Below are 27888 nucleotides of genomic sequence, written 5' to 3'. Positions count from 1 at the left end.
TTGGGGTTCATTAAATAACAAATCAGTGAATGAGACAGGAATAAAACTTTAATAAAACAAACTGGAGAGTGTCTCTCTGGTGAACTGCTGCACACAGCCATCTGGTGTTTCCAACTCCTGCCACTGGGGGCTATAACAATGGTACCCTCAACTCATCTAACAACATTGTCAATCTTTCCAACCACACACTTAGCCCAGCAGAAGAGTCTGTCCTATCTCGGGGACTCTCTTTCTGTCCCACCATCCCCACGAACATGATACAGTTCTGCGGTGATTTGGAAGCCTACTTTCGTCGTCTCCGACTCAAGGAATATTTTCAACGCACCACTGAACAGTGCACTGACCCACAGGAACCTTCCTACCAACACTACAAGAAGAGGAACTCTGCGTGGACTCCTCCTGATGGTCGAAATGACAGACTGGACCTCTACATAGAGTGTTTCCGCAGACATGCACAGGCTGAAATTGTGGACAAACAACATCACTTGTCCCATAACCTCAGCCGTACAGAACGCAATGCCATCCACAGCCTCAGAAACAACTCTGACATTATCATCAAAGGGGCTGACAAAGGAGGTGCTGTAGTCATAATGAACAGGTCAGATTATGAACAGGAGGCTGCCAGGCAACTCTCCAAGACCACATTCTACAGGCTACTATCCTCTGATCCTACTGAGGAATACCAAAAGAAACTACACCATCTGCTCAAGAAACTCCCAGCTACAGTACGGGAACAAATCTACATGGACACACCCCCAGAACCCCGACCAGGGGTATTCTATCTGCTACCCAAGATCCATAAACCCGGAAACCCTGGACGCCCCATCATCTCAGGCATTGGTACTCTGACAGCAGGATTATCTGGCTATTTGGACACTCTCCTCAGACCCTATGCTACCAGCACTCCCAGCTATCTTCGGGACACCACCGACTTCCTGAGGAAACTACAGTGCATTGACGTTCTTCCTGAAAACACCATCCTGGCCACCATGGATGTAGAAGCACTTTATACCAATATTCCACATGAGGATGGACTACAAGCTGTCAGGAACAGTATCCCTGATGAGGCCACAGCAAGCCTGGTGGCTGAGCTTTGTGACTTTGTCCTCACCCACAACCACTTCAGATTTGGGGACAACTTATACCTTCAAGTCAGTGGCACTGCTATGGGTACCCGCATGGCCCCACAGTATGCCAACATTTTTATGGCTGACTTAGAACAACGCTTCCTCAGCTCTCGTCTCCTAGTGCCCCTCCTCTACTTGCGCTACATTGATGACATCTTCATCATATGGACCCACGGAAAGGAGGCCCTTGAAGAATTCCACCTGGACTTCAACAATTTCCACCCCACCATCAACCTCAGCCTGGGCCAGTCCACACAAGAGATCCACTTCCTGGACACTACAGTACAAATAAGTGATGGTCACATAAACACCACCCTATACCGGAAACCTACTGACCGCTATACGTACCTACATGCCTCCAGCTTCCATCCAAGACACATCATACGATCCATTGTCTACAGCCAAGCCCTAAGATACAACCGAATTTGCTCCAACCCCTCAGACAGAGACAAACACCTACAAGATCTTTATCAAGCATTCGTAAAACTACAATACCCACCTGGGGAAGTGAGGAAACAGATTGACAGAGCAAGACGGGTACCCAGAAATCACCTACTACAGGACAGGCCCAACAAGGACAATAACAGAACACCACTGGCCATCACATACAGCCCCCAGCTAAAACCTCTCCAGCGCATTATCCACGACCTACAACCTATCCTGGAAAATGATCCCTCACTCTCACAGACCTTGGGAGGCAGGCCAGTCCTTGCTTACAGACAACCCCCCAACCTGAAGCAAATACTCACCAGCAACTACACACCACACCACAGAAACACCAACCCAGGAACCTATCCCTGTAGCAAACCTCGTTGCCTACTCTGTCCCCATATCTACTCTGGCAACAGCATCAGAGGACCCAACCACATCAGCCACACCATCAGGGGCTCATTCACCTGCACATCCACTAATGTCATATATGCCATCATGTGCCAGCAATGCCCCTCTGCCATGTACATTGGCCAAACCGGACAGTCCCTCCGCAAAAGAATAAATGGACACAAATCGGACATCAGGAATGGTAACATACACAAGCCAGTAAGCGAACACTTCAATCTCCCTGGTCATTCTATCACAGATTTAAAAGTCACTGTCATTGAACAAAAAAACTTCAGAAACAGACTTCAAAGAGAAACAGCAGAACTAAAATTCATTTGCAAATTCAACACCATTAATCTGGGCTTGAATAGGGATTGGGAGTGGCTGGCTCACTACAGAAGCAGCTTTTCCTCTCCTGGAATTGACACCTCCTCATCTATTATTGGGAGTGGACTACATCCACCCTGATTGAATTGGCCTTGTCAACACTGGTTCGCCACTTGTGAAGTAACTCCCTGCTCTCCATGTGTCTGTATATAATGCCTGCATCTGTAGCTTTCACTCTATGCATCCGAAGAAGTGAGGTTTTTACTCACGAAAGCTTATGCCCAAATAAATCTGTTAGTCTTTAAGGTGCCACCAGACTCTTTGTTGTTTTTTTAAATAAGAACAATAGCACTTTGCAGCTACTGATAAAAAGTAAATCTGTGACTAAAAGTGCCGATTTATTTTGGCAGATTGCTTGATAGGTATACTTTAACTAAATCCAAGTACAGTAGGTGTGATCACGCCAAAAAGTTACAAGATGGGGGGCGGGGGAGTGACCCAATTACCCATTCACTAACTAATATGTTATTACATGGTCATTTATGACCTGCAAAGCACAATGAAACAAGGTATCTCTGTTCATTGATCTCTCCATAAAAGCTAGTAGAAATATCCCACATTATTGGCATTGCAGCCTGGCATTTATTGAAGGTTTTATTTTCATCTGGGAGGAGGAAGGTGATATAAAACTTGATTTTGAAGTTGTTGGTTTTACCAGTCAGATTGACTGTGGACAGACTTTTCATCTTTGGTATCAGTTTCAAAGATTTATAGTGAAACCTTTTTTCTTTTTAATATGGCTACTAATACCTTGTGACTAGTCCTTCATTTTTATTCATTTTCATCTTTGACTTGAGGTGAGAGTGAGGGCTTGATTCTCATATACATTTGTGAGGCATGGTGACAACATTAAAACTTCTTTGTGCTGCCAGAATGGTATAAAATGGCCTCAGTGTAACTGAGAATTCAGGCCTGGGTGTATGCCCTCAGTTGCCTGGGCTAATACCTTGGACGTTCTTACATTCCAGAAGAGGAAACATATGATCAAGCACTTGAGGTACATTCCATCACTGAGTACACACTTCTGGGAAACCAGCATTCCATTTTTACTGTGGAACAGGTGCAAGTATAGTAAAGCTACGGACAGACATGTGACAGTTGTGAGTTTGTTGTATTTATTTTGAACTCTGCACACTAGTTCTTTATTGTCATTTTAGATGACGTGGTTTGGACAAAGACTAAGTTGCATATTAATCATAGCTCACAATCTGTAAGAGGTGAACAAAGGCACTTTGTTCTGGGATGCTCGTTTGGCACGTGCCAAATTGATATAATAATGATTTGTGTGATTGTGTGTAGGGATATTAAAGAAGGTACTAACAGTGATTCCCTCAAGTGACAGTGACCCCCCCGCCCCCCAATTTGTCCCCCACACTTTAAAATCCAACAGTTTCACCAAGTACAAAAAACTCTTGGGTCTTCTGTTAAAACTTGTAAACTACATCTGTAGAAACCATTGATTGTATCTGTCCTGTGAAAGATACTTTATTACTATGTAAAACTTACAAACAAGTTAATTGACTTTGTTCTTGAAGTGAACACTATGTTACCACCCCTGCTGTGAGCCTTAAGCTGTTAAGTGACTTTCACTTCATTTAACAGCAACGGCTCCTAGGACAGACCCCCACCCTCTGTGATTAAAGGGCTGGGAGTCTCAAATGAATTAGCACACACCCCGAAAGTGGTGGAGACAGTAAATTAAAATATGGTTAAGATATGGAATATATGTTGATGAATGCTTGATGTACATGAATGGTTAGGAAGGTGCCAGCCTAAAAAGGGAATATCCATCAGCCGCAGAATGTGTCAAATGGACTACCAGACAATCCCCGGAGGGTAAACTGGGATCCACCCCATCACCTGGAAGGATGAGAAACACAAACTTTGGACAGTGTGGAGCCACCAGGAATGTGCCATCTGCTGATTGAGTCAGCAACAGCAGGATGAAACAGTTCCCATAGACTAACATAGGAATTAATTCCTATAAAAATGGACTCTAAAGACTGAGGACTTTAAGTCTCTGGTTCTGCTGCCAACCTCTAGGAGCATCAGGTGCACCTGACACAGACTCGGTTCCATCCTCATGACCAAGATACCTGGCCAGTAACTTGGCATGAGCAACTTCTAGGCTGGTAACTATAACACCTATACAGACAGAACTTGAATGAATGAATATATATATATATGTGTGTGTGTGTGTTGTGTGTATAAGGAATAAGTAGTGATAGGAATAAGTAGTCAAACAACGTTGTTTACTTTTATCTTTTGCTTTATCATTATATTTACAATAAATGTGGCATCTTTGCCTTATCCCTCTTAATAAGATCCTGCTGGTTTTTATTCTATTGGTATAACATGTGAAACTGAATATATTTTCCCAGAGTCCCTTTTACCTCAACAATTCTTCTATTACAGCAGTGTTAAGGGTCTATGTCTTTAGATATTACATATTTGAAAGGGTGCTTTTTATCTAGCAGCAAGCTGAAACTTGTTTTAGAAGGTCTCTGCCTGATTAGATTTAAAACATAATGTTCTGTACTCATCCATGAGAAGGTGATGACACTTACATATGCAAAGTAAATAGAAATAATGACAATGCTCAATGACTGAGGCAAGGGCTTTGAGCTCTTGTTTCATCCCAAGAACCCTTTTGCTGTGGGTTTTTTTTAAGCATTGTGCTTTTTTTTAGTTGTGCACTTCAAAAGTTTAAGAGAAAACAATTTTCAAAGGCTCTTGAAATAAAAAATCAGTTGCTTCTTGAACACTTGGAGGCACTTCTCTTCAGGGAAGGTTCCTTCCATGCCACATTTCAACCTTAGAACCCTCAGCTATTTCATCTTCAGAGCTGTTCAAAATCACACTTTTTTAAAGGGAAAGTGTATTTTATTTTTTAAATGCTCTTTGTTCTCAAAAAGTCTGTACTGTTTTTGTTCAGACTTTCCAAATAAATTCACCTTTGGGCAGAGATCAACACTAGAAAATTTCAGCCTGAAAAGTGATTAAAAAAAACAAAACAAAAACCTGTGGGTGGCAGAAACAGGGTTTGAATAGAAGTTTATATAGCCTTAATGATAATAGTGGCCACTTCCACTCCTATTATAAAATACCACTTTCTGTTTCTGCCTGTGGAAAGAGATACATACAGATCCTGCAAATTTTTATGCATACGAGTAATTTACACATGTCAATAGTCCTGTTAGCTTCAGTGGGACTGTTCACATATATATGTGTTTGCAGGATCATGGTCATACCACAGCAAGGTCCACATGTAAATATAAGCATGGAAGGATTAGATTTTTATTGGTAAATATTAATTTCAGTGTACACACACAAACTAATGAAAAAATATTTCCATTGATGATAACTGAAATGTGCAGATAGACTAATTAAAAAAAATGCTGCTTGACCTCATGAGGCCCCCCTCAATGTGTATAAATTAGTTATAATGAAAGTTGCATACAGCACGTATTTAAGCTTTGCTAAAACAGGCAGCTTATAAAACTCTAATGGTTTGAATCTTAGTGTTTACTGTCATTACATAATTGTCTGACACTCCCAACCCCTTGTTTCCTGCAATTTTGAAAATTCAAATGGATAAAAATTGAAAAAAACATGTGTAAAGCCCTTCATTTCTTGCAACTGTGCAAAGTTAAATAGATAAGTGAAAAAATGCTTAAAATAAACATCAATATTATATGTCAAAATTATAAAAAAAATCTAATTCTGCCAAGCCTATTTAAATCTGATTGAAATCACTAGGTATTTTGCTTGCATTGGGGGTACAGGATTGAGATAAGACTAGACAGGACATTCAGAAATGTAAGGGCTAAATTTTAAAATATTTTCCTGGACTCTGCATTAGAAAAAGAAAGGAAACAGTGCAGAGTCTGAGCTGCATACCTGTACAGTCCCACACAGAACTAGGTATCAGTAGCATAGCAATGAAGGCAGTATAAATGTTTAGATATATGTAGATTTTTTGTGTGGTATACAAAAATTGGACTCTGTAGTAATGAGTGCAAAGGTGAACCTTTATTTAGCCAGCCTGAGATCTCTGATATTTCCCTATGTCTCTAATTCACAGATGGACTAATAGTCCATAATATTACCATAAGGAGGGCCACATTTTCCCATTATATAGGCACATTCAACCGGATAGGGACTAACAGGGCAGGCTTTAGGACCTGCGGGGCCTGATTCCAATACCAGGCGGCGGTCCAGGTCTTCGGCAGCACTTCTGTGGAGGGGGGTCCGCATCTTCCGCGGCACTGAAGGACCCCCCCCCCCCGCTGCCGAAATGCCGCTGAAATGCTGGTGAAGACCCCAGAGCGGACCCCCCCCCCGCCGCCGAAAAGGTGCCAAGGACCCCGGGGGCCCCCCCCCCCCCACCGCCGAAATGCCGCCGGAGCGGACTGCCGCCAGATGAGCCTGAGGCGTGGGGTCCGATTCAGGGGAATCGGCCTAAAGCCAGCCCTGGGGACTAAGCAATCCAGGAGTAGGCTATGGAGCATATTACAATACACCTACCATAATTAAAGCTGGGTGCCAATTAAACTTGGCCAGGGGAAGGTGTGTCTCTGTGACACTGGAAGATCATAGATCTGTGGGAAGGAGTTTGATGCGAATGTCAGCTCCCTGCTTAGAAATTTCATCATAATGTTATATGAAGCCCCTCCCCTGAAGCATGGGTTAAGTCTCCTCTCTTTTCTCTCCCAGGTGCTTGGTACCACCAATATTTGGAGTGGCATCTCCTCAGTTCTCGAACGAGTTTGGGGGGTTTTTTGAGGGTGAGAGTGTTTGGTGCCTCCACTCAAAAAGGCTCCTTGCTGTGCCCAATACACAGGTGTATTGTCCTTTGAGGAATCAATGATAATACCACAAGCTGGAAAAGAGAGTAAAGCCTGGTATGAAAAGGATAATAAAGTAAGTAAAATAAGCACCAGCGAAGGAACGACATGCCAAAATTAACAGCATAAAAGAGTGAGGGACTTTATTGTGAACAGGAAAATAGGCTCTTGGGAAGGAAAAGATTAAGGTTAACTAACAAATTCCCCACTTCCTAATGCTCAGAAACGCCTCTAAATCCAACTCCCTCCCTCACACCTTCCTGAGGCAGATAGTTTGGCCAAGACTCTATTGTCCTGAGATGAAGTGTAGCAGCACTGTGGCACTGGACAGCTTGAACAAAAGTCACTTTGTTTTTGCTTCTCCCCTTGGTGGTTCTAGGTCTTCTCCTGACTCCAAATGGGCTCGCTGGTTTTCCCTGGTCTGAAATCCTTCTGGGGTCTCAGCTGGCTCTAAGCAGCTGGTGCTGGGTTGGGTCTCTCTCAATACTGATCACTGCAGTGCTGGAGCCACCGGATCCCTGCAGCCGGAGTCTCAGAGCAGTACTACTGCCTTTGGGGAAGAGGAAATTTAGCAGCGACTCACACTCTTTGAACCATGCTGTGTCTCTCCCAGCTTTCAAAATCTTTGTTTACAATTTGTCGCCTTTTCCCCAGATAACTTGCTTGGTGTGGTGTAGCCCTGTCTTGTCACTGGTCCAGTGGACTGCTTGTCCTGATCACACAGGGCAGAAGCCTCCATAATTGGCCCCAGCAAGGGGGTCTAGTCTCTTCTGTCTCCAGCCCTCATGCCAAGCATGCTGGGACAGTGATCTAAGGGCTTTGGTAGCTATCATAGTTGTTGTCCTTTTGATAGAGCCCCTCCCCACACACACACAACCCCTCAGAGGCTCAGACCCAAATGCCAGGAGCTGGGAAACTCCAAGTAGGGGTTACATATAAATTCCTCACACCTTGGGTTAAACAAAAATCACTCTTTGCTAATCCCATTAATCCTTTCATAAAGCACTTCACAAATAGACCAAAGTAACTTTTTTAAGTAAGTAACCTTCCCAGTGTAATCTTTAGCAGCTAAGATTACTGCTCTGCGTCTCCGTGAAGCATCAGTTGCAAAATGTCTCTCTCTTAGCTATTATGCACCTGTTTCATGGAACTTGCTGAGTGGAATGTATCTACCTTTTCCCCAAATTTCAGACTGTAAACTGAGGTATTTGGGATTACCTGGGGAAATGAAACTCAAACGTGTAGAAATGTGTGGCAAGTATCATACATATAAGGAGAAAAAAAACATAAAATTTGCTTTTACAAAGGTTTTGTAGTCAGGCAAAACTGCCTATAGCATTTGCTCAGGAATTCTGCTGTAAGCAAAACATAGTTTTCATCAGCCTTTCCAAAGCAAAATAGGCTTCTGAATACATCTTTCTACAGTGCTTGTTCCACAAAGTGAAATAGAATTGGTGCCATCTGTGAGAAATGTGCAAATACTTTAAAACTTGGTGCCACCTGCAGGTTGATACCACTGGAATAATTAGCACATATGAAGTTGCTATTCTATGTTGCATTGACAGTGTGCAGCCCATTAGCAGAAATTATGATACCCAGAGAGAATTTTCAGGTTTCTGTTCATACTGATGGATACTCAGGAAATAAGTGATTCTTTTGCAAAATCTCATAATTCATGCTGTAACATTACAGTACCCTTGCGGGCAAATGACTGTAAAATGACAAAACAAAGCTTGTTCCTATAGTTTTTACTCGGGCAAAACTCAATGAAAACAATAAACCAAATTCATCCTTGTCTTGAATCAATGGAGTTATATCAGGAATTAACTTGGCCAATTGAGCACCACTATTGAAGGGCTACTCCCATTAGCCTTTAGTGAGCAAAAGACTAAGACAAATCTTCATAGCGTCTATTCTAGTGCTCACTGGCTGTTATGTAGTCCCAGATACAAAAAATTATTCTTCTGCACTAAACTAACAGTTAATTGAATGCAACTAATTATCCCTTGATCCTATAGTTATCTTCTGAATGTCACAAATCCTGATTTATGTTTGACAGAGAACTTCTTGAATGGAGGAATGGTACACATGGCAAAATCTCTTCAAATCTCATTGCTTCAATTTGAAGTCTCTGAAAGCTATTATAAGTTACTTACCACCAGATGGTGGCCCATATTGTATGACTGTTCAGGAGAGTAAAGAGACATCAGACACTCCTGGTTCCCTGCCCTAGTTACCCTGACCACAAGGAGCAGCATGGAGGGGAAAGCAGCCTCTATGGGGTTGCTACATCTTCTCTAAGTATGTGGGCAGTAGTCTATAAAGAAAGGCTAGAGCCTTGGCTCTGTCCTCTAAAATGCCTTGTGCACCTGTGCCAGCACATCAGGGGAAATACGATCCACTAGGTATAGACTCCCCCTGCTCCTATCCTACGAGAAAACTGGGAAACAGATTGGGACTATGAGGCACAAGCTGGCTGCCATTCTGCTACTTGAGTGTCGCAGCTACAAGCCACACAGCTATATGAGTGGTCTTTGTGGGCCAAATCCAGCCATCTTCAAGACTTACTTGCACACAACTCCCACTACAGTCAATGGGTAGAGTCTTGAGTAAGGACTGCAGGATATGGCCCACCATTTGGAAACAATGAACTAAATTCTGTCCTTACCTATAATCACGCAATATCTCTAAAATAGGGTTACACAAGCCTAATAGAGGGCAGAATTTAGCCCCATAAGAGTAATGATGATGGTGTTCTGCTCTATCTCCCACATACATGGAGACAAGTACAAAGAGTGAGGCAGGTTTTTATTTTTGTTTGTCTGGCTATGGTAATCCGCAGTGGTGTTAGACTCATAGACTTTAAGGTCAGAAGGGACCATTATGATCATCTGGTCTGACCCCCTGCATGCTGTAGGACACAAAACCGTCCCTACCCTTCCCTTAACTCTGCTGATGAAGTCCCCAAATCCTGTGTTTTAGTGACTTCAATTGGCAGAGAACCCTCCTGCTAGCGATCCCTGCCCCATGCTGCGGAGGAAGGCGAAAAACCTCCAGGGCCTCAGCCAATCTACCCTGGAGGAAAATTCCTTCCCGACCCCAAATATGGTGATCAGTAAGACCCCGAGCATGTAGGCAAGAGTCTCCAGCCTAACCCTTGTTAGCCATTATACTATTTACCTACCATTGCTCGGTATTCCTCAGCTAATATGTTTTACCATTAAACTATTCCCTCCATAAACTTATCTAACTTAATCTTAAAACCAGACAGGTCCCTCGCCCCCACCGTTTCCCTCGGAAGGCCGTTCCAATATTTCACCCCTCTGACGGTCAGAAACCTTCGTCTAATTTCAAGTCTAAACTTCCCCACGGAAGATAAGCAATATAGAATTGTTGATAAGCAATATAGAATTGTATGGTTAGAAGGGACTGCAAGTGTCATCTAGTCTAATCCCCTGCCAAGATGCAGGATTTTTTGTGTCTAAACCATCCAAGCCTCCTCCTGAAAATCTCTTGTGAAGGAGCTTCCACAACCTCCCTAGGCAGTTTGTTCCATCTTGAGGTGAGGACCTCAGAAATTCTGCAGAAGTATGTGGAATTTCCATGCTCCTTGTGTTCTACTGGGCCAGTGGCTCTCTACCTGGAGAACTTATGAAGTCTATAATGTGGACAGACAACAAACCAAGGGGTCATGAAAAGATCTGGAAGTTTGCATGATCCTCTGGATTGATCCAAAGTTGTGTGGGAGAAGGGCTCAGTTCATGTATGGGACTCTTGTGGTGAAATCACTGAGAGTTCTTGCTTCTATGAGGAAGCGGGTTGCATAGACTGAGGTGACCTTTCTATTGCTAAAGCATCCATGGAAGTTTGGGTCTTGAATGCTCCAGCTAGTGATGCTGAGTGGGGCTAGTGAAAATTTTTCCACTGAAACGTTTTTGACAGAAAATTGGGTTTTCAATTAAACAACTTTTTTTGTTGTTGCCTGAAGTGTCATCTTTCCTTCAACAATTTTCAACTTTTCAATGAAAAACTATTTTTGGCTGAAAACAATGAAAAATGTTTTTTTGCTTTTATGATCAAAAGGTGAAGTAGCATCAGTGAACCAAAGTCAGAAAGCTTTGTAGGAGTGGAGTGAAGAGGAGATGCTCTTAGTATTCCTTTTCTCTTAAAAATAAACAAATAAATAAAATTATCACACTGGCAGTCACAGGATTTGGCATTCAGAATGGCAAAGGTTTTGTCTATGACAGTGGGTCATTGTTCCCTTCACTGTCCAGCTGTGTTTGCAAATTTTATAATTACAACACCCAAAGGCCAAGATATGTTGCATTTCATCACCCCCGATTGTGTGTGAGACCATATATCCCCATGTATTTATTTTTATATTTAATATGCAAATGTATACAGTACCTATTATATGTTATATCTAGATGCTGAGACAAAAATTAGAAAATGGAAAATTACAAATGGTTTGGTAATATAGACATGAAATTGGTAAGCTCCAATTCTATCCTGTTTCTCCTTTGACCTCCAACAACCAATCCCCTGCCTGTGAAAATACCAGGCTAAGCAGTTGCATTACATCTTAAATGCTGCCCAACTGTGGACCATAGCTGGAATGAGTTCTAAAAATGATAGGCTTCCATTGAAAATGCCTTGGAGTTCAACTCTGAGCTCCGACAACTCCAGCTGGCGGTAACTGCTGGGATTGGGCAAGGGAGTGTGTGTTTGTGAATGGTTAATACATTATCTTGTTATCCTTCAACAATGATAAATGCTGTGCAAACATTCCTCTTTTCATGAATTTTAAACTGTCGCTTCCTTTAAACTTTTCATTCCTCCCTTGTTTATGGATGAATTTACTCTTCCTGGAACTGAAGGACAAATAGTAAGGTCAGCCTGGCACAGTGTGAGTTAGGGCAGGGCAGAGTCCTCTGCTCATCTGTCTATGCATCTCATTCCTGACATATGAGACCCACTGCTACTCCAGTCCAGAGCTTCCCATGATTCTCTAACAGATACTACTGAAAATGCCAAGCAATTTTGTGATGTACATGAATGAGGGAACTAGGACAAGAGCCACAGAATAAATCATAGTCAAAAGATTATTTTTTGTTCGTAAAACAGCCCTGTTTATCTTGATAGGCAGCATTCTGTGTTCCAACACCAAAGAGACGCTTTGTTCTTTAGGGACCTTGTACTGTACTCCACATGGAGTGGCTTCTCCATTTATTACATCATTAGGGTGGCTTTATTCAAGTGATTTAGAGCAGAAAATGATGCAGCTTGGCAGGGCAGCAATGGATCACGGTAAATTATCTTCAGATGGTTTTAACCATGTTCCAGTTGAATCTGAATGTCAAACCTTATTCCTCACAGTATTTAAACCTGAAAAATATAGGGACTTTTGGAAAAAAGCATGGCCATAAAGCTGTTTATCAAGCTGTATTTCACATTTCCTGAAAATTTGCAGCCCTATTCAGCACTATACCGAACAGATTAAAAATGTGCTGTAAACTATCTCTGCTGCAGGCTTAGGAAATTGCATCCTGCTCTTTAACAGTGTATGTGCTTCTAGAGAAGTGAAGGTTGCATCCAATTGGAAGCATGTTTACATCCATCAGAAAGTAATGAAAAAAACCTTTTACAAAAGTAAAATATGTACTAGGTGGTCTATTTTAGAACGGTGTAAAATAAGCCACCTCTTGCTGAGACCTTCCAAATGAGGAAGGACAGTTGGTAATTTAATATTACAAGAGACACCGTGGAAATGGAATGCAAATTTGTTTATATAGGACTTAATTGTGTTGACAGAGGCATAAAGTCGCTAGATTTAAAATCCTCATGTGTGCACCTGAAGTAAATCAAAAGCATATATGTGGTTTTTTTTTACCACCATACATTGCCTGGCTTTTATATCCCATTAAATTTCCAGGACTATTGTGACGGATGTTATACTGAACATTTCTGACAGATGCTATCTACTTTTTACTTGCACCATTTTTTATTCATACTATATCAACCGAATTTACCAGCTGCCTCGATCCAATGATTTAAGAAATGTATTCTGTAGCTCGCAGGCATTTATAGTTAAAGCTCTTTTTTATTTTTTTATTTTAGGATTAGATTTCAGGGCTGGCCAAACTGTAGCCTTGTTAAATGTGGCCTGTCCTCCAAAGGGAACACATGCAGCTTTCCCATTGTCTGTATGCCTTTCTCATTTGATTGGAAAAAACCATTTGTGATGGACCAGTAGCATGAATGAGAAGTGAAAGGTAGAAAGATGCTGCCGAGGAGGAGGAGAATTTAATATTGCTATTGTTAATTCATGCTGAGACTGTACATCTAGGGCTTCTTCCAGGTCAGGGCCCTACCCTGCTAGGCATTGGGCACACATGTAGTAAATAACAGTCCCTGCCCCAAAGCACATACAGTTTAATAGGCAAAACATAACAGGTAGATGACCACAAACAAACAGGTAGGCGATGGTGTGAGGGAGGACAAGGTAACAAAAGTAATAGGATGTTTTAGTATAGACTAGCTGTGTGTGCATTTCTTAGCCAATCAGTAGCAGTAAACACAACTTACTACCTGTGAGTAGATAGAAGAACACGATTCCTCATTTTCAAGATTGATAAACAGCTAACAGCTTTTCAGACATCAGATTAGAGGTCACATGTCACTCTGCATTGAATATTGCCTCAATTTAAATTGGAGAATTGTTTTTTCCACCACCGGTTGGTGTCTTTCAGATATAAAGAAAAAATGTCATGGAGATTTTTGGAGAGTATCCGTTGGTTTTGGGCTACCTGGAAATATCAGATTACACTCCAGAAAGTGAAACTGAACATTTCTATTTCCATCTGGATTTTCAGCTGTGTTTCTGTATGTTGCAGGATACTGGATTCATGCCAAAGCAAAGCACAGATCTTTGTTTTCAAAGAGTGAGATGTTGAACTTGTGACAACATTTTTGTGTAGATGTTACCTCTATTATCTAAAATGACCTAGGCAGTTGCAATAATTTTATCTGATAAATACTCTGTATTACAGTGAAAGATGTTCTCTACTAGTACCAAACCAGAATATTTGGCAATATGAAAGACTTATTAAGCTATTTAATCCACTCTCTGCTATTGTTCTGGAGCTGGACAATACTTTTGTAATGAAAACCAGGCGAGACTCGACTGGTGCAATGTTTCACAACCATGCTGTTTATATGTGAACATGCTAATTTCTAACTGGCTGGAGATTTGTGGTTCTTTAACTGTTGTCCCTGAATAATGACCACATACAATATTGTTAGAATCAGGGTGTCTTCTTTTGTCCTATTAAACTGCACTCTTAAAATCAAGCAATAAAAATATAAATGAAATCACACATTTTGAATTTGATATTAGTCAAACAAAGCACAGCCCCAAATCCTCAGGTTTTATGTGGTTTCTTTATCTGTTGTACCAACCCAAAGTATCAAAAATCATGAGTCAGGGCCCAAAGCATCATGAGAGTTTTAAAAGATAAATTCTGGGTTCTTTTTATTTGTTTTGTGAATTTTGAACCTTTAGGGTGCATTACAGTCACAATTTCAAGCTATTCTCTTGATATAACAAAATATATCAATTTGGCTATTATTTTTTTTTAAATTGAGATTCTCACATGTAATCACTTATCTTTAAGAATTTGGGGATTTTGTTGTGGCTTTTACTCTTTACACAGCAGTCATAATATGAAGGAACCATACAGGCACAGAGAGATCCAAATAACAGTGTTTCCTAAACATATACAACATAGAAGGCCTAGATTCATAGATACAGTTCTGCTCTGGGAGGGTTCTGGTGGCTTCTGAAACATAGAAGACAGTAAGGGCTATTAGAACGGTCACAAATTATTTAATGGGGATACTACCCCGTTCCTATATACTACAGCTTTAAGTAAAACATCAACTCCTGAAACTTGCCATGAAACTGTGAGAGTTTGCAACACGGCTTTATGTTGCACTGTAAACATGATTTGGCCATAAATCCATTTTGGCTGGCCAGGGAGGACCATAGCAGTGGAACCTCAATAGAGCCAACCCTGTGAATTCAGAAATCATGAGATGGGCCTAATGCTAATGTGATTGTTATTAATTATTGTTTTTAAAAGGAATAAATCATGGGGTTTGGTCTGTTTTTCTGGATGCCCTCAGCCCACACCTCTATGTGTGAGTGATGATTACAGGCTGAACATTTTATCTTAAATGAACACAACATGCACGCACGTGCACACACACATATATCTATATCTATCTATCTATATATATGCAGGTATTGGCTTCCCTGTGCACCTGCTCCTCAACTTCCTCCTCTTCCCCACTGCCCAGAGCCCCCCCTTCTTCCTGGCTTCCATAACCCCCAGTCTTCTAGCAGGTTCCCCGCATTCCTCTCAGCAGACTCCCACGGCCCTCCATTCCATCAGCCCCTCCCATGGCTCTAGCTGGTTCTAGCAGTTGCCCCCTCTCTCCAACCTGCAGGGGAGGGGGCTTCCCCTGTGCTACTTTCATTACCCCCATACCTCCTGCACTGCACTGTGATATGGGGGGATGGGGCAACCCTGTCTTCCTGCACCTGTTCTACAGCTCCTACCTGCTCAACGAGGTGCTATGACTGCCTGTAGCACAAACGGCACAGTGGCCACTAGCAGCCAAAAAGGGAAGCGTCAGATGGCTCGGGCATAATTCCTGAGCTGCCGGTATTTTATCACGAAATTACAAAAGCCCCTCAAAATAAGCCTGAACTCCTACCACTGAAGGATAATATTGTGGGTTAGTCACACCGAAGAGTGACCCTGTCATAGTATGGAGACAACATAGATACTTCTATGCCATATGCCCTTCCTGATGTTTGGTTATAGCAGGAGTGAGGGTACAGTTACTGAAAAAGGTGGCTGAGAAGGCTGCCCCTAAGTCATTTTGCTCCTAGGCCATATTTGCAGCATCCCTGTGGCTGTTAAATCCAGTAATCTAGAGCAACCTGCAGGCTGCCTTAATGTAGTGCAGTGAGAACTACATGTGCAGAGCAGTACCAAGCTGTAGGCAGCCCAAGGAGCAATTTAAGCCACCTTTGTATATGCACCCTGTGTGTTTTGGCTGTGCTCGTGCACCAGGTGTTACAACTGAGATACATACATGTTTATAATGATCCCAAAAGACAAGGGGGGCCCAGAACTAATCTAAAACCTTAGTGCTCAACAAAATACATACAGCCTTTTCTGTGGATGCAAGATAATAGCTTGCATTCTCCTGCTCTCCCACCTTAATTGATCTAAGAGTCAGAGCTCCCCACGAGTTGTCTTTAATAGCTCTTCTGCCACCTGTACTGCCCATCATCTATGTATTGTCCAAAACAATAGATTTATTTTGGTGTGATATAGCATATTCCCTACAGTCAAAGTCATCTTCCCTATTGCAAGTTCTCTCACCATTTCTCTTCAGAGTCCAGATGGTCCTCAAGTTCAGAAATATAGAAACTGATTAGGATTTAGTTCTTTATTTTTGGTAGGCTGCCAATGGAAAGTGTGCTGATACGTATTATACAAATACAGAGTGTAGGAACACAAATATCCCTCCTGAATACAGTAGACTTTCATCTGCTTTCACTCTGCAGGGATGCTGCATATTTTTTGCAGTGATTCTATTTTATTTTTTTTAAGATATGATTTAGCAGCCTAGGGTGTTTCATTTGCACTTATGCTTCTCAGTTCTGCCCACACATACACCCTGTGCATCTCCAAGTATAGCAAACAGGCACCGGATCTTCACAATTGTATAGATGTACATAGGATGATGTTTTCAAAGCCAGTTAGGGCACTAATTAGGTGACTGTGAACATCTCTGCCGTAATCTGTGATTGTGAATATACTGATTGCAAAGGTGACTTAGAAATACGCTAGCCATGATTCAAGTGACCAGAAAAAGAAAAAGTTGTCTTAAAAATTCCCTAATCCTGCTGAGACAAGTAGATGAGGTAATATCTTTTATTGGACCAACTTCTGCTGGTGAGTGAGACAAGCTTTCAAGCTTACACAGAGCCTGTTCTTTTTCAGGTATGGGAAACTAACTCAAGCTATCACTGCTAAATAGCAGATGGAACAGATTGTTTAGCATAAGTAGTTAACACATATTTCAAGGGACTTCACCTTGAATGGTCCCTTGAAATATGTGTTAACTACTTGAATGGTCCCTTGAAATGTGTGTTGACTACTTATGCTAAACAATCTGTTCCATCTTGGCCATGACTACACTCAAAACTTCAAAGCGCTCCCGCAGCAGTGCTTTGAAGTGCGAGTGTGGTCGCAGCGCCAGCGCTGGGAGGGAGCTCTCCCAGTGCTGCAGGTACTCCACCTCCCCGAGGGGATTAGCTTACAGTGCTGGGAGCGCGGCTCCCAGCTCTGGGACACTGTTTACATTGGTACTTTACAGGGCTGTAACTTTCTCGCTCAGGGGTGTGAAAAGACACCCCCCCTGAGCACAGCAAGTTGCAGCGCTGTAAAGCACCAGTGTAGCCATAGCCCTTGTATTTAGCAGTGACACTCTGAGCTAGTTTCCCAGACCTGAAAAAAGAGCAGGTTATGTGTAAACTTGAAAGCTTGGGCTTGTCTACACTTACATTTTATAGCGCTCTAACTTGCTGGCTCAGGGGTGTGAGAAATCACCCTCCTGAGCGCAGCAAGTTTGAGTGCTTTAAAGTGCTAGTGTGGACAGGCTCTGAGCCACGCTCCCAGCTGTTCCCCTCGTGGAGGTGGATTACCAGGAGTGCTGGGAGAGCTCTCTGCAGCGCTTGCGCGTGGCCACACTCACACTTCAAAGTGCTGCCATGGGAGCGCTCCCGCAGCAGCGCTTTTAAATTTCTAGTGTAGATGTAGCCTTGTCTCACTCACCAGCAGGAGTTGGTCCAATAAAATATATTACCTCATCCATCTTGTCTCTCTAATATGCTGGGACCAACATGGCTACAATACTAATCCTGCCAGTTAAGCTTTTTCTAAATCTGCAAACAGTGCATGCCTTCTTTATTACACTTTTTCCAATCAAGGAACAGAAACAACACCACGGGACTAAAGTGACCCATCACACTGGTTAATGATGAATAATAGCAAATATCTGTAGCAAATACAGTACACGGAGAACCAGAGACAGAAAAGGTTTTGCACAAAACATTTCTTGTAGTATCATATACTCCCGTTTATCCAAAACTCTATTATCCTAACCGCCGCATTATCAGAATCCCTTCCTTGTCCTCCATGTATTTCATGGTGGGGGGCAAGGAAGAGAGTCCAGTGCTGTGGAGATCTGAATAATAGAGCACAGTCTCCTGATCAGGACTGGGAGGAGGAGGAGGAGGAGGAGGAGCAGGAGGATGAACCCCCAGCAGCAAGGGAGGTCACCCTGCTGCTGAATGGCTCCTGTGGCAGCACAAGGAGCCTTCTGCAGTCCCACTGTCCTGGGAGTGAGTGGGTGGGGCCATGACAATGGAGCTGCAGGGGGCTCCCTGCACTGTTACAGCCAGGACTGGTGACCCCTACTCCCTGCAGGTGCAAGGTGTCGGCGGGGCTGTAGTCCTGATGGGGCAGAGCAGAGCTCTGGCTGGGAGTCTCTGCTGTGCCCTGCCAGGACTGCAGTCTCCCCCCACCCCCTTCACCTCAAGACCACTCTTTCTTCTTTATGAGGAAAATAGTTCTGTTTCAGACTATTTCAAGAAAACTTGAGTGCTGGGGATAATTAAAAGCAGGAGGCAAAAGAATGAGGAAATGAAAAAGAAGTATTGTTGACATGAAGCTTCTTCCTAAAACTTTTCTTAGCATGTAAAATCTATGTTCATTTCACTTATTCTGGATTTTCTTTTCTAATGTTTCCCATCCTAACTCTCCGAGCCAGTATTTCTTTCTTGATTGTAATCACAAAAGGTAGAAATGGGAGGCTGAGTTTTCTATCAAGATGTCACATTTGAGACAAGCTAGTCTGGTACACACTCCCTCTTGATCTCTCGCGTTCTGTGCAATAAAGCTTTCTCAACTACTGTACCCATTTCAGGAGCCTGAAGCCCAAGCCCCGCCACCTGGGGCTGAAGCATGTAACTTAGCTTCGCGGGGGCCCCTGTGGCATGGGGCTCTAAGCAATTGCCCTGCCTGCCACCCCGTAATTCTGGCCATGCACTTGTGACCCCTGCCCCCAAACCCATCCTGTAACCCCCAGATTGAGAAACACAGATCTAGATGTGTTGACATGTACTGCCTGGAGGACCTCTGCGTACCCCAAACCACTGCAATAAAGGATGGTCCTTTTAGTCTCTAAACGTTTTTATTGGCAAGTCCATCATAATGAACCAGGCTGCGTTCCAGCTACCAGAGCTGTGGCATATACTGTGTGCGGTACAGATTTTAAAACAATGGGAAGCTCAGGTGGAATTCTAAATGTGATGGAAGCTTAGTGCTGGAGACTTCTGGTGCACAAGGAGATAGAGGTTTTCAAGGAGGATCAATGTGTGTGAAAGATTTATTGATGAAACATGAGCAAAGTTAGATGCAGACTGCAAGAATGACCCAGTAGAGGGAAAGATCTATTAGAAAATAGATTTTAAAACAGAAAAATAATGAGGGTAGAGTAGAGTGGTGAAGACCTATGTATAGTAGCTGAACGGGTTCTATTCTTTTCTAATATCCCAAAATAGATTACAAGACTGAGCGGGATATTATCAAAGTTCCTGCTTTGAATCATCCATTGTTAACTTCCTTGGTTGTAATATTTCACCACATAATGATTTTCAAAAAGAAAACCAAATTAGCACCACTATGGGGGAGACATTTGTATAGTATAAGCTAAATTCAGTCTTCAGTTACATCTGTGAAACTCCATGCAGTTCATGCAACAACGCTGTAACTGAGGGGAGAATTTGGGCCTACATTTTTTTAAAAAGAAAGTCCATCTTCCATCTGGAAGCATAAGGGAGGAAACAATACAATATAATATAATGATATAATAATTTTATTATTAAAGAGCAATATGTACCAGAAGCAAAAAAGATCTATTATACAAATAAGCATTGTAAAAAAGGAATACCTTGTGGCATGAGAATATAGCACGTGCTCCAAAGTTCAGCTGAAAATTATCCCCATCAGAATAAAACTCAAGGGTCTGATATGTGCTTGTAGGAAAATTTTCTGAATGAAAGCTCTTACATTCTGATAGGTTGGTAAGTATTCGTGTATGCATGACTAGATCTAAAAATATGGAGCTATACCTATCTCATAGAGCTGGAAGGAACCTTGAAAGGTCATTGAGTCCAGTCCCCTGCCTTCACTAGCAGGACTAGTACTGTCCCTGACAGTTTTTGTTTTTTTTCCCCTCAGATCCCTAAATGGCCCCCTCAAGGATTGAACTCACAACTCTGGGTTTATCAGGCCAATGCTCAAACCACTAATACCTAAGGCAATTGTTCCTCTGATAAAAATGCAGATATTGTTTTACTTGATCACTATGCTTCTAACAGAATCCTATATAAGGGCCAGATTTTCAGGTAGTCAGGACCCACAGTTGGGGCCAGATTTCAGAACTCTCATTGTGACACTTGAAGTAACATGTTCAAGAGCTAAGTAAGCCAACATGCTGTGAATGCAACATGCATCCACCAAACAAAAATACTTAAATGGGAGATTTAAGCTGATCTAAATGTTATTGAACAAAAAGAAAGAAAGGACAATCACTCTTGGAACAAAACTCACACAAATATTAGCCCAAGTATGTTTATGTAGATTCAGGAAACATAAAGCAAACCATAATTTATGTGTAAAAAATAATAGCATTCTCAAGTAAACCTGACTAGATTTAGAAAATGATTGGGATAATAAATTACAAGGATACAGGAACTGTAGAAAATTCAGACTTCTTATTCCAACAGATCTATTTGACTTAAAAAAGGACATTATCTCTGAAGAAATTGTATATGCAGACAGGATCCCATAGAAGAGACAGCAGGGATTGATGTAAAAGGTAAATGTAGAAAAAATGATTGTACAAAACTCAAGGGCAATATACTAGGGAAGATCAGGATGTGTTTATGCAGATTACAAAGCCCTGTAAAAAAGGATAAAAACATAGATCATGTAGTATTTCAATTATCCTTACAGTGGCTCAGGTAAGAATTGTGGAATGACAAAGGAAGCACTTAGGTTTCTAGAGATAGCATGGATAGTTTCCTAGGAAACCCAACAAGATCAAATGCAGGTTCAGGCTTGGTTCTTGCAGTACAGAGACCCAGAAGTGTAGGATATAAAGTCGGAATACCCAGGGCCAGTGCAAGGATGTTTCGTGCCCTAGGCGAAACTTCCACCTTGCACCTCCCGCCTCCCTGAGCTCTGCGGCAGCTCCCCCTCCCCCCCCCGGGGCGTCCCCCCCCTTGCGACAGCTGCCCACCCCCCCAGCCCAGGGAGCCGTGCGGCAGTTCCCCACCCCAGCTCACCTCTGCTCCGCCCCCTCCCCGAGCCCTGCGGCAGCTCCCCCGCCCTCCCCTCCTGAGGCACCTCCCCGGCGGCAGCTCTCCACCCCCCCGCTCTGAGGCACCTCACCCGTGGCAGCTCCCCCCCCGCCCGGGGAGCCGTGCGGCAGCTCCCCACCCCAGCTCACCTCTGCTCCGCCCCCTCCCCGAGCCCTGCGGCAGCTCCCCCGCCCTCCCCCCCTGAGGCACCTCCCCAGCGGCAGCTCCCCACCCCCTCCACGCCCTGAGGCGCCTCCCCCACCCGGGGAGCCGTGCAGCAGCTCCCCACCCCAGCTCACTTCTGCTCTGCCTCCTCCCCGAGCACACTGTCACTGCTCCACTTCTCCCGCCTCCCAGGCTTGCGGTGCCAATCAGCTGTTTGGCACCACAAGCCTGGGAGGGAGAGAAGCAGAGCGGGGCGGCATGCTCAGGGGAGGAGGCGGAGCAGAGGTGAGCTGGGGCGGGGAGTTCCCCTGCGTGCTGCCCCCCCCCACACTTGCTGCAAGCAGCCCTCCCCGCACCCTCCTGCCCAGCTCCCTCCGCCTAAATGCTGACGACGACCGGCGCGGCCGAAGATCCAGCCGCCGTGGTCACCACCAAAGAAAATGCTGCCCCCCAAAGCTCTGACCAAGCTCAAGCAGCATCAAAAGTCCTTAGTTCTGGCCAGGATTGTGGCTGTATGACTGTAGACTGTTAGCAAAGGCCATTGGTTGAGGCACTGGGGTCACTTTGGTAAAATTTATTAGAAGAATTGGGACCAGCTATGGGAGAGTAGAGGGAATTTTGTAATGAGGGGTGATACCTGGGACTTGTAGTAAATTATTCCTTTCCACCCTGAAAATGGCAGAACAGTCCCATATTTCACATATCAAGCCTGAGTCAAAATCTCCCCTTTCATACCATACAGCAAGTGGCGGGGGAGGGTGGGGAGAGTTGTCATTTTAAAACTGTTCTAGTCCATCTGTTAATTTATAATCACTGCAGTATCTGGACATGTGCAGATTTTTTGTAGGAGTATTATTTTGTGATAAATATATTTTATAGTTTTGTACCAAGAGAACTTAAAGTCCCAATAAATCATTTACCAAGCGATCAAGGAAATTGTTCCAACTGCAGTTCAGAACAGCTATGCTCCCCTTTCCAAACTGTGATGTAACCACTGACAGCTGTCACCATGGAGGTGTAGGGAGGAAGATTGGGGAGTTGATGAATAGATACAGTGTGTAATATCACAAGGATAACACCAGCTGGCTAAATTAAAAACAACCTAAGTTAAACAAGTAGAGAGATGAAATCTTTAAAAGTGGCAGTGGAATGGTATCTCAGTAGGACTTCATGCATTAATCTAAGCCTTGGTTTCTTTAAGTGAATGCTGAAAATCAGGCCTCTTTAAGGTGTCTCAAGATGGGTACCCGAAAACTGAAGCAGCCAAAATTACTTGGTGTACAATTTTCAGAAGCACTTAAATCCCATCTTCAAAACTGAGTTAGGCACTTAGAAGCCTACGTCCTACTGACTTTCAGAGAGGCTTATTTTCAAAGGTATTTGGCCATGTACAGATGCAGATAAGTGCCTATTAGGATTTACAAAAAGTGCCTAAGCAGCCTAGGTGCCTAAATCCCATTGAAATTAATAAGAGTTAGGCATCTCACCTGCCGAGAAGTTTTTGAAGGTTCCACTAGATCTCTATTTGAATCTTTAGGTGCCTAATATTTTTGAACATCTAGCAGTAAATCACTTTTGAGCATAGGACTTTGGCTCCTAAGTGTGATTTAGGTGCTTTAACAGTGTTACCCCCTAGGTACTTCTGAAAATCTTGGCTAAGATTTCTAAGATTTGGGATGATTCTAAACTCAAAGAAACAGTGAATTTATGCAACTCAGGAGAAGGGGAGGAGGATTGTGGTGAAGGAAGAAGGACAAACAAGCAAGCAAACAACCCAACCCAACCACAAATTTACATCAATTAGACACATAGATGATAATTGTAGTTCAATACAGATTAATGTTGAATAATGAATTTGAAAATGAGGGATACAAAGAGAAGCAGGTGCTATAGCATACTGAGTGGGAAAGAGTTTTGTGAATTTCTGTACAAAATTCTGTAATGCCTCCAGGCCAATGCCAAGTATAGCTTCAGTGAAAATAGGTGTTTTTTTTTTTTTTGTGCTAACAGAATAGCACAAAAGTCAAAAGAACCACTGTTCCCTGTATAAGGCTAGATCTTGTATAAACAGTAATATAGCCTAAAGCATCCCAAAATAGATAATTTCAGAGACTCTCCTTCTGCTTAGTCTCCCAAAGTTCACCTGGCTCCATTGTAAATAACAAAATGTTGAAATGAAGTTAGTAAAATAGCCGAAGGGTGAATAAAGCAAATAATGCATTATTGAAAAGGACAGAAGGGGTCACTAAGGCCCCAATCTTTCAGTCAGATCTGTATACACAGATCTTTATGCCTACACAAAGTCCCATGGAAGACAATGAGGTACTGCACAGGTGCAGGGTCACCTGGATTGGGTCCAAAAACTGGCCATCAATTACCTCAATGACTCTAGAGGATTGGTTCATACAAAGATTTGGAGGCAATGAATGAGGAAGGGGAAGAAGAGGGAAAATATACTAATTATTTGGTTAGTTAACCAAACTCTTTGTGTCTAATTCTGAATCCAGTACATCTTGGATGCAAAGTTCAGAAGTCATTTAACATGACTTTTGCTTTAGTCACCCTAGGAGAATAAAATTGTATTGTACTTTTTGCTATTCCTACACACAAATGTAGCCATTTAATACACTATAGATAAAAAACATATACTTCTTGTCTTTTATTTTGAGTGCCCTTCATCGCCTACCCCCAAACTACTTTTTAACTCTCATTCAGTATTGAGAGGTTGGCTCCGACCTCCAACTGGCCCATAAAACCAGCCTCCATCATCCACTTGTTAAAATTGCAAACACCTTGATGCTTTCTCTTGCACTTGGGAGAAGAACCCTGTAAACATCTGCAAAGCCACTTAATTTTTCTTCAGATCTCTCCTTAAAACTCTCCTTTGCCATGATGCCTACAAAAAAACTTGACAGCGGCTAGGCTGCTAGTGTATGGAAACCGCTGCCTATCATGCTGACCAATATTGCCTGATTGGTACCTTGCGCTCATGGCAGTCTTTAGTCTGTGTGTCCATCTGTTATCTGTTTTCCTATATCATAAGCTCATTGTGGTGGAGACCATCTTTTTATTCTGTGTTTCTACAGTGCCTAGCATGATGCGGTCCTGGTCCATTACTAGGGCTCTGGGTTGCTACGATAATACAAATAATAAGTAATATAATAATGTTGTTACAAAATGTATGAAAAAACTTCAGGGTAGTGAAAGTATACAGTGTAGATACTTTGTTTTCCACAGATTACAAATGGTAATGTTCATTAAAATCTATCGGTATTGAAAAGAATTTCTGCAATTGCTTTTACCTTCTGAGCTAAGATGAATTTGTTAGTATAAGAATTATAAATAAAAAAAATCAAAACAAAGAACTGTCATTTACTGATGCTTTCAATTGTAAATTTCCAAACTGTTAGCTGTTCTAAAACTATGGCATCAATCCTGCAAACGTGTTTAACTTTACTAAAAGCAGTAGGACTATTGATGATCTGAGAAAAGTTAAGCAAGTGCATACTTGGAAGGATCAGAGCCTATGAAGCTCTTTGTAAGCAGAGAATAACATGTAGATAAATATTTTAGTATTTATACCTAGTGATAAAATGGACTGTCCCTTTAGTCATAGCTATTTGATTGAAGTAGCCATTTTAGGCTACACTGCTGCAAACACATATTTAGTAGCTCAGTAGTTCCATTGAAGTCAATAGAAATATTCAGGACCCTGATTTAACTGGGTGCTTAAGCATGTGTCTTTCTTCAAGCACAAGTAGACACTGACTGCAGTGAGACAGCTTAAAGTTAGGCATGTGCTCCGTAGAACTGGTCAGGAATTTTTCACCTAATATTTTTCAGTGGAAAATGTGATTTCTGCAAAATCAAAATTTTCCACGGAAAAATGTTGGTTTTGCTGAAACTTTTTGATTTCTGATCAGGAAAATTGAATTACTTGTTTTGTTCAGGTCAACATGAACTTGCACTGCAGCAGCTCAGCCAGTAGAGAGAAAATGGAGCATAGCAATATCATCTAGCCAGAGAGCCCAGCCCACAAGTGAGAATCGGGGCATGAGACATCTGGAGTACAACTCCCATGAGGAGCTACGGCTGCTCAAGCAGACACAGGTAATATAAAACTGACCCAATATGGAATGTTTCACTTGGTTTTACAAAACAAAACAAAAAAAGGGTTTGATCTGAGAATGTCAAAACATTTTGTTTTGATTTAAAAATATCAAAACACATTGGTTCAGTATTTCCAAATACAGTTTTTTCTGAACTTTGTTCCTTCTGTATTTTGACTTTTCATCCTAGTTTTGGATTAGAACGAATATAGAAATATCAGAATTTCCTGCAGAATGGAAATTACTTTTGTCATTCAGCTCTAGTGCTGATAAGTAGCTTGCTGAATTGTGCCCATTGACTTGGGCCATGTAGGGATTATTTGCAGGTTTAAAATTAGGCACATACTTAAGTACCTTGCTGAAATGGGGTCCAGGAGCTTAAAGTTAAATTTTGAAGTGTTTGCAGCATAAGGATTTTAATTGTTACCTGATCTATTGATTGATTATATGTTAATTAGAATGCCCAATTTAACATTCTGTGGTTTGGCAAGGACTTGCCTCAGGATCAGACCCAGAGTTGTTATTAGGATGAGAACACGACGTGCATGGTAGAGACACTCACACTTAGCAAAGGCTTTATGGCTTTGTAATATCTTTATTAGCACAATTAGCAAAGTCACAAACACTCCAACCCAGCAAAGAAGGTAGCGATCATATGAAATGAGCATCTGAGCATCCATATACTCACACCAGCCTTTGCGGAAAAACCCCAAGTGGTATTCATCAAACTTATCATCCTCACCATCATCATCATCATTGCTGGAGCTTGTCCTGGCATCTCCCCAAGCACAGAGGCCAGGATACAGCTTTTATAATGCATTATGCTGACTCCCTTTATGCCTAATTCATATTCAGTAGGGGTTTCAGACCCGTTTCCTTATCTGTATTTCCTCACCCTACTAATGTTGGGGTACCCTTCTCTCGTAGGTTACGAGGCCTTTCACCTCAAACTTATTAGCATTATCAGTTAGTTACTATGGCATTCTTGTGGTCAGACAGTTGCTGTTGTCCCTAACTTAAAATATCTAAATCGGATATCAACTGGCATCTTGTGGTTAGCTGTCAGCAGTTTAGTCATATTTCTGTATTACATTCGTTCTTGTGACAGCTTATGAATAAGGCTATGTCAAGGCTCCTTCCCCACTCTGAACTTTAGGGTACAGATGTGGGGGCCTGCATGAAAACTTCTAAGCTTAATTACCAGCTTAGATCTGGTCCACTGCCACCATTCCCAATGTGCTAATTCCCTTCCCTGGGTAGCCTTGAGAGACTCTTCACCAATTCCCTGGTGACTACAGCTCCAAACCCCTTGGATCTTAAAACAAGGAGAAATTAACCATCCCCCCTCCTTCCTCCCACCAACTCCTGGTGGATCAAAATCCAACCCCCTTGGATCTAAAAACAAGGAAAATCAATCAGGTTCTTAAAAAGAAGGCTTTTAATTAAAGAAAAAGGTAAAAATCATCTCTGTAAAATCAGGATGGAAAATAACTTTACAGGGTAATCAAACTTAAAGAGCCCAGTGGAACCCCCCTCTAGCCTTAGGTTCAAAGTTACAGCAAACAGAGGTAAACACCCTAGTAAAAGGTACATTTACAAGTTGAGAAAAAGATAAAACTAACACGCCTTGCCTGGCTGTACTTACAAGTTTGAAATATGAGAGACTTGTTCAGAAAGATTTGGAGAGCATGGATTGATGTCTGGTCCCTCTTAGTCCCAAGAGCGAACTCTCCCCAAAAACAAAGAGCACAAACAAAAGCCTTCCCCCCACCAAGATTTGAATGTATCTTGTCCCCTTATTGGTCCTTTGGGTCAGGTGTCAGCCAGGTTACCTGAGCTTCTTAACCCTTTACAGGTAAAAGGATTTTGGAGTCTCTGGCCAGGAGGGATTTTATAGTATTGTACACAGGAGGGCTGTTACCCTT

The 27888-nt window shown here is 42.3% G+C and overlaps 1 long non-coding RNA gene across 1 annotated transcript in view; it reads left to right on the top strand.

Moving 5' to 3' along the window:
- The window catches only part of LOC117877169, a 77684-nt gene that overhangs the window by 18231 nt on the left and 31565 nt on the right, over window positions 1-27888 (top strand). The window contains exon 2 of the long non-coding RNA XR_004645634.1: window positions 25805-25964. This is a non-coding gene — a long non-coding RNA (uncharacterized LOC117877169). The remainder of the gene's footprint in view (window positions 1-25804; window positions 25965-27888) is intronic.

Source organism: Trachemys scripta, chromosome 4 (assembly GCF_013100865.1).
Source record: "Trachemys scripta elegans isolate TJP31775 chromosome 4, CAS_Tse_1.0, whole genome shotgun sequence".
NCBI classification, from domain to species: domain Eukaryota; kingdom Metazoa; phylum Chordata; order Testudines; family Emydidae; genus Trachemys; species Trachemys scripta.
Note: the sequence above shows the minus strand (reverse complement) of the source record. Positions and strands in the feature narration are given on the sequence as shown.